At 52.3% G+C, this 6,313-nt stretch overlaps 1 protein-coding gene across 10 annotated transcripts in view; it reads left to right on the top strand.

Moving 5' to 3' along the window:
* Positions 1–4,407, top strand: part of KHDRBS1 (KH RNA binding domain containing, signal transduction associated 1) — a 24,496-nt gene extending 20,089 nt beyond the window's left edge. For 3 of the 10 annotated variants that reach the window (XM_017828410.1, XM_017828403.1, XM_017828399.1), the window contains 2 exons: positions 270–3,721; positions 3,828–4,407. The gene's annotated coding sequence lies outside the window, so the exon portion shown is untranslated. The remainder of the gene's footprint in view (positions 1–269; positions 3,722–3,827) is intronic. The other 7 variants (XM_017828408.1, XM_017828404.1, XM_017828409.1 and 4 more) reach the window with 5 other exon arrangements.
* Positions 4,408–6,313: the final 1,906 nt, after the last annotated feature.

The following is a 6,313-nucleotide window of genomic DNA, read 5'->3' as shown; positions in this document are numbered from 1 at the left end:
TTAAAAATGTAAACTTTTTAGCCTCCCTCCCTCCCCCCCCCAGTATTGCTGTTTCCCTGTGAAACGTCCACAGCTCAGCTGAAGTTGCATGTTTTCCTTCATGTGTAATAATTGCATGTGGGAATCTTCTTCTTTTTTTCCCTTTCTTCTTTTTTTTTTTTTTTTTTTTTTTTTTTTTTTTGGTTTTTGTTTTTTTTTTTTGAGGGAGGGAAGGGAGGGATTTGTGCTTCCATTGAGGAGCCTCACAGAAAATTGTCTTTGACTTGCAGGAGCGGAGAGTTCTCGGCGCCGGGAGCGACCCGGGGGTGAGGAGGAGCAGGGGCAGCGCCCACGGGGGTGAGTCTCTGTGTGTGTGTGTGTTGTGTTTTTACAGTGTGGGGGTGGCACCATCTGAGCTGCTAAAACCACATCCACACAAATAAAAAAGGGAAGGCTGGCTGGCTCTCCCTGCCCGATGCTCTCGCAGAGGTCGCAGTGTGGAGGAGGCTCCGGAATTGTACCAGCCGGGGATCCGGAGGGAAAGAGGTTTTCAGTGGATTTTAGGGAGGGGGGGAAATGTGATGAGGTACCATCTCTTGGAGCTGCTTCCTGGTGGTGTTGGATTTCATGGAATCACGGGCTGGTTTGGGTTGGAAGGGGCCTTAAAGATCATCTGGTTCCCAGCGCCCTGGGATTTGTCACCCGATGCTGCAGGAATGGCTCGGTGGGAATTCCTGTGGGAGTCCATAAGGCATTAAAATTACAGACTGCAGATTTTAAACCCAGCCAGACCTTGCCAGTTCTACACTTTCTGGCCCCCATCAGTGGGATCAAAGGGGATCTGGCTGCTGGCTGGTCAGTTTTTAAGGATTTCTGTCCGCTGGCATAGCCGGAGATCTCCATCAGTGATCCTGGGACACATCTCTTGGAATCCCAGAATGGTTTTGGTAGGAAGGGACCTTAAAGCCCATCTCATTCCACCCCCTGCCACGGGAAGGGACACCTTCCACTAGACCAGGTTGCTCCAAGCCCCGTCCAACCTGGCCTGGAACATTCCAGGGATGGGGAATAGGCCATGCTTCTCTAATAAATTGCTTTTATAAATGGATGCAAGTGGTTGCAAACGAGTGGGAGGTGCTCACACATCAGTGGAGTGACCTGCTTAGACAGCAAGGACACATTTCTCCCCCAGGGCAGCATCCCAAGGCTTTTGGGAACAGCTAAATGCTTCCTCTCAAACCCTGAGACCGCTGAAAGTCTGAGCTCCATAAATAAAAGAACAAAGAAATAAACCCTTGCAGTGCTGAACAAGCCCAACGGCTTCAAAAGGCAACCTGGGCACAGGACATAAAAGGACACAAGTCTAATTTTACACGGAATTGTAAAGCTCCCAAACGAGCTTCTCTTATCTGAGGAGCATTAGGGACAAGGAAGAGGTAATGTGTGGAAATGCTGCAACAGGGAGATTACCCTGAATTCTTCCACTTGAAAATTGGATCCTGCCAGGGGGAACGATAACGTGTCTGGATTTGTGGCCTGGTTATCAAATTCATCTTCATTTACAGTGTAATTGGAACATCAGTTTCTCTGGCCATGTACCAATCTTTCCCGTTTCTTTCTTAATAGGCACAGCTTTTATATCAAGTGGAAAAGATTTGATAGAGATCATCTATTATGATGAAGGTGGTTTTTTTTACCTGTAGAAGTGGATCTTGTGACGCTGCCTCTGGAGGGATCCAGCTCGTGCCTTGCCTTTGTTGCATGTTTATGGGGGAGACTTAAATGTTGTGGCAGACTGTAAATATTAATATATTGAAATAGCTGTATATGCTACAAGTATTTTGCAAACATGCCCTGGATCAGACGTTCCCTCCCTCTCACAGCACTGCTCCAGTCAGATTTTAGCCTGGAGTCTGCAAGAGCTAATTGGAGATCCCAAAATAACCCTCAGCATAGGATGTGCCTCTCAAAGATGCTCTAATTAGCCAGACATTCCGGGGGTGATGCAGGAATTTGTGAGGGATAGAGATTCCTTTGAGTCTGAGTCACCTAAATAACCTGAATAACCTTCCCTTTCCTACTGGCAGGTGGCTGCTGGAGGTGGAATTAGCTGGCTGTGACCTCACAAGTGCCAGGGATCTCTCATCTCCCAGTTTTCCCAAAGGTCTAATCCTCACCTTATTATTTGTAGGGTTTTGGTGAAGGCCATAAAGCAGGTAAAGGCCCTGTCGTGCCTGGCTCTGTGCAGGGGGATGTGCAGCAGCTGGGACCTCTCCTCTGGGGAAGCTTTTCCCAACAAAAACCGTTCTTGTTAAGAGATTTTTGGCTCCAAGAACATCCTCCTGCTGCAGAACACGCAGCATTCCCACCTTCCCTGCCCCTTTCCCTGCGTGGTCACAGCTTGTCCAGCCTCTTGGGTATAACTACTCAGCCTGGCCGTGCCTGGAGCTGGCACAGATCTGGGTTTTACACCCTCAGGGAGGTTGAGTGCTTTGTGGGATCCTGGACAGCCACAGGAGAGTGAAACCGAGCTGGAATTCCAGAGAAACCCCCGGCAGCTTTCCCTGGAAGGAGACTCTCATCCCCTGCCCGTTCCTCAGCCCTGGTTTCAAGTTTCTGTTTGGGTTGTTAAGTAAAGCAAATGGCTTTGAGCTTTGTTATATGGAAATATAGATTCATGGAATGGTTTGGGTGGGAAGGGACCTTAAAGCCCATCCAGTTCCAGCCTCTGCCATGGGCAGGGACACCTTCCACTGGACCAGATTGCTCCAAGCCCTGTCCAGCTTGGCCTTGGACACTTCCAGGATGGGAATTCCACACCCTCTGTGGTATTTTGTGTCTAACTCAGCCTCTCTGAAAGCACAGTGGTTTAAGCCTTTACCTCGATATGTCCCTCCAAAATTCCCTCTTGGATAAGCTGGGTTTACGAGCACAGCTGGATTCCCTGTCCAGCACTTGGAGCAGATGATTCTTTTCGTACAGGACGAGCTTTTAAATTTGTATGAGAGCATCTGTCGCGAGCAGAGCCAAGAAAAACAGTTCAAGTGTGCATTTTCCCTTCCTTAACCCATCCTGCTGCTCTCCTGGAGAACACTTGGGCTGAGGGTGATTCCTGCAGCTTGGATGGACCCTCTGAGTGGCCCCAGAGGAGGAGGGACCAGCTGGGATGTGTCTGCTGGGAGCTGCAGAGGAGAACAGGCTTCCCTGGGAACGAGCACATACGGAGCTTTTGGGGAGGAAAACAGGGCTTAGGGAAATTCTTCCTTAATTGATAAACCTGTAACATGTTGGATGAGACGTTGGACACGTGTCCCGTTCGTCAGCTGTGAGGGGGAGGAATTCCTGCAGGTTATCCAGGGACTCCCATCCCAGTGGAGATGTTACTCCTCATTTTCTCCCTGGGAAGCTCCGTTCTGTGAGCACAGAACACAAACCTTTGCTGTTGCTGCTCAGCTGAGCCTTCCACTGCTGCCATATGTTTTAATGGGAATGTTTGTTTCCACGCTCCTTTTGCTCCTTTTGCAAGGAGGGATGAGTCTCCAGGGAGCTGCTTTCAGAGCTGATCAAGGAGCACAGTTAAGACACTTCCCTGGGAAATAGGAACCTGCCAGATCTTGGGGAGTGTTGGAGAACACTGGAGCCTCCCTTGGATCCCACGAGAGCAGCAGCTGTGTGTTGGAACACTGAAATATAAAGTGTTTTCTGCTGAAGCTGTTACTTTTACCACTGAATTTGGAACTAGGTATGACCAAAAAGCTTTGATACGTCGTGTTGTAGTAGCAAACCTGATATATTTTAACCTGAAAATGTTTTTAACCTGATATTGGTACATCCTGTTACCTTTATAGTTGTTCCTGGAAGACTCTGTTAAACCACAGGTGTCTGGATACTCCTGGGTTTTGATGGCTTTGCACATTTAGGTTGGGAAGGACCTCCAAGACCATCGAGTGCAACCTGTGACCACCTCGTCACCCAGCCCAGAGCACTGAGTGCCACGTCCAGTCATTCCTTGGACACCTCCAGGGATGGGAACTCCACCACCTCCCTGGGCAGCCCCTTCCAAAGCCAGTAAAGAACTAAACCTTGGGCCTGTGGAAGTCCATTAATTTCAGAGATTTTTGCCTCCAGCTGGTTCTCGGTGTTGTAAAACGCTCCATCTGTGCCGAAGCACCAACGCCCACAAGTGGAGGAGATCACTGAGAAAAAAAACGCTGCCAGCGGGTGATAAAGATGCTGAAAAGTGATCAAGGTGAATCACAGCACGAAAATAGCTTGGATGGGAGCCTGGTGAGCTCCTGCACCAATAAGTTGGATGGCAGCCTGGCAAGCTCCTCCACCGAGGAGCACTGGGCTTTCTGATCCCACGATCCTACAACTCTTGTGTTGGAAATGATCCCTCATTCCGTGTAATAAAGTCCTGACGATGAATATTTTTTGGCTTTCAGCGGTTGTTTCACTGGTTTCGACGGGGTGTGTTTTGGGGGGGTCTGACCCCTATGGGGGGGTGGGGGGGAACACACGGGTGGGCGCTGGGACCCTGCGGCGCCCTCGGCCCGGAGAGGGCGTGGCTTTGGGCGTGACCGAGCGGGATGGGGGCGTATCCAAATACTCGGTGGGCGTGTCCAAGTGGGTCGGGGGCGTGGCCAGTGGCGTTCGCGCCCCGGCGAAGCTTGTCCCGCGCCGGCCGCCGTCGCGGCCCGCCCGCCATATTGTGGCCGGCACAGGCGGAGCGGCGGCGGCGATGGGTGAGGGGGGACCGGGGAGGGGGCCCCGGGACCGGGCCGGGAGCGGGCGGGGGGAGCCCCGCCGGCAGCCGCGGGGACGGCCCGTGCGCCGGGCGGGGCGCGGCGCAGCCCCACGGCTCGCCCCGCCCCGCCCGCGCCGCGCTCAGGGGGGGCGCGGCCTCGCCCGGAGCCCCTCCAGAGCCCCGCAGCAGGCTCGGGCCGTGCTCATGGACCCCTCACCTCCCTCGTCCTTAATGCAGGTCCTGTGTGCCCCAGTAGAGGCTGCAGGGCCACCCCCGGGCTCCCTGGAGGGTCCCGGTGCTGCCCCAGCCGTACCTCCCGGGCGCTCAGAGCTCCCATCACCCCCTGACTGCTCCTGTTGCTTCCCCAGAGCCCCCTTGGCCCCCTCAGCTCTTCTTTAGACCCCACTTGTACCCCCACATTTCCCTCTTACGCTCCCCCAGACCCCCTGTGTTGGCCACTGTTCTCCTGCAGTCCCCACTTGCACCCCCAGATTTCCCCCTGATAGCCCCCGTTGCCCCCCCAGAGCCCCAGTGGCCCCCTCAGCTCTTCTACAACCCCCACTTGTGCCCCCACATTTCCTCTATTGCTCCCCCAGGCCCACCTTGGCCCCCACTGCTCTTCTTTAGCCCTCCTTGTGCCCCCACATTTTTCCCCTGGAGCCTCTGTGGCTCCTTCCTGCCCTCCTGCAGACCCCGAATCCCCCCTGTCTGTGCCCTCACAGCCTCCACTGCTCCCTCAGACCTTCCAGGGAGCTCCCAGAGCTCCTGCACCCCCAAAAAACTGCATCCCGACGCTTCCCAGGTGTCCCACACTGTCCAGCACTAGGATTCCTGAGCTCAGCTCCAGCTTTAAAACTTTTTTAAGAACAGTCTCTAAACCCTCAGCAAGTTTTTTTTTACTCCAAGTGGTGCAAACTGGAAATTATCCACCACCAGGAAAAGGAATGTTCAGTAACTGGTGTGACCTGAGTTTCCTCACAGCTCAGATTTCACTTGTAAATGGGGGTTTTATCACCTTCTCCTTTCTCTGAAGTTGTGTAGGGTCTCCTGAGGTTTAAGCAGGATCCAGGGAAGGTTTAAAAACCTTGGGATTAGTGTTATGGTTTACACTGTGCCAAACATCCCTGGAAAAGCTAAATTTGGGCTGTTACCCCATTGGCCTCAGTGCCATGCAAACGTAAACCAACAAATGCCCTAAAAATGGGTTCTTTTTCCCAGTTCTGAGGAGCCAAAAAGGAAAAAGCCAGTCTGTAATTCCTTGGGGAAAAAAAAAAAGAAAAAGTTGTAATCTTCAATTTCAGCACAAAATTGGGCAAAGAGGACCCGGGTAATATCCTTAATCCCCAGGATCCTTTGGGGAAATTCTTGAGCATCTCTGGGTGCCTGTGATATCCCTAATTCCCTGGATCCTTCGGGGGAATTCCTGAGCATCTCTGGGTGCCTCTGATATCCTTAATTCCCTGGATCCTTTGGGGGAATTCTTGAGCATCTTTAGGTGTCTCTAATATCCCTAACTCCCTGAATTCCTTTTGGGGAATTCTTGAGTCTCTGCCCTGCCTGTGGCACAGGGATAACACCACAGGGATG

Source organism: Lepidothrix coronata, unplaced genomic scaffold (assembly GCF_001604755.1).
Source record: "Lepidothrix coronata isolate B3197 unplaced genomic scaffold, Lepidothrix_coronata-1.0 Scaffold147, whole genome shotgun sequence".
Lineage (NCBI taxonomy): Eukaryota > Metazoa > Chordata > Aves > Passeriformes > Pipridae > Lepidothrix > Lepidothrix coronata.
This window is presented reverse-complemented; position numbering and strand designations above follow the sequence as displayed.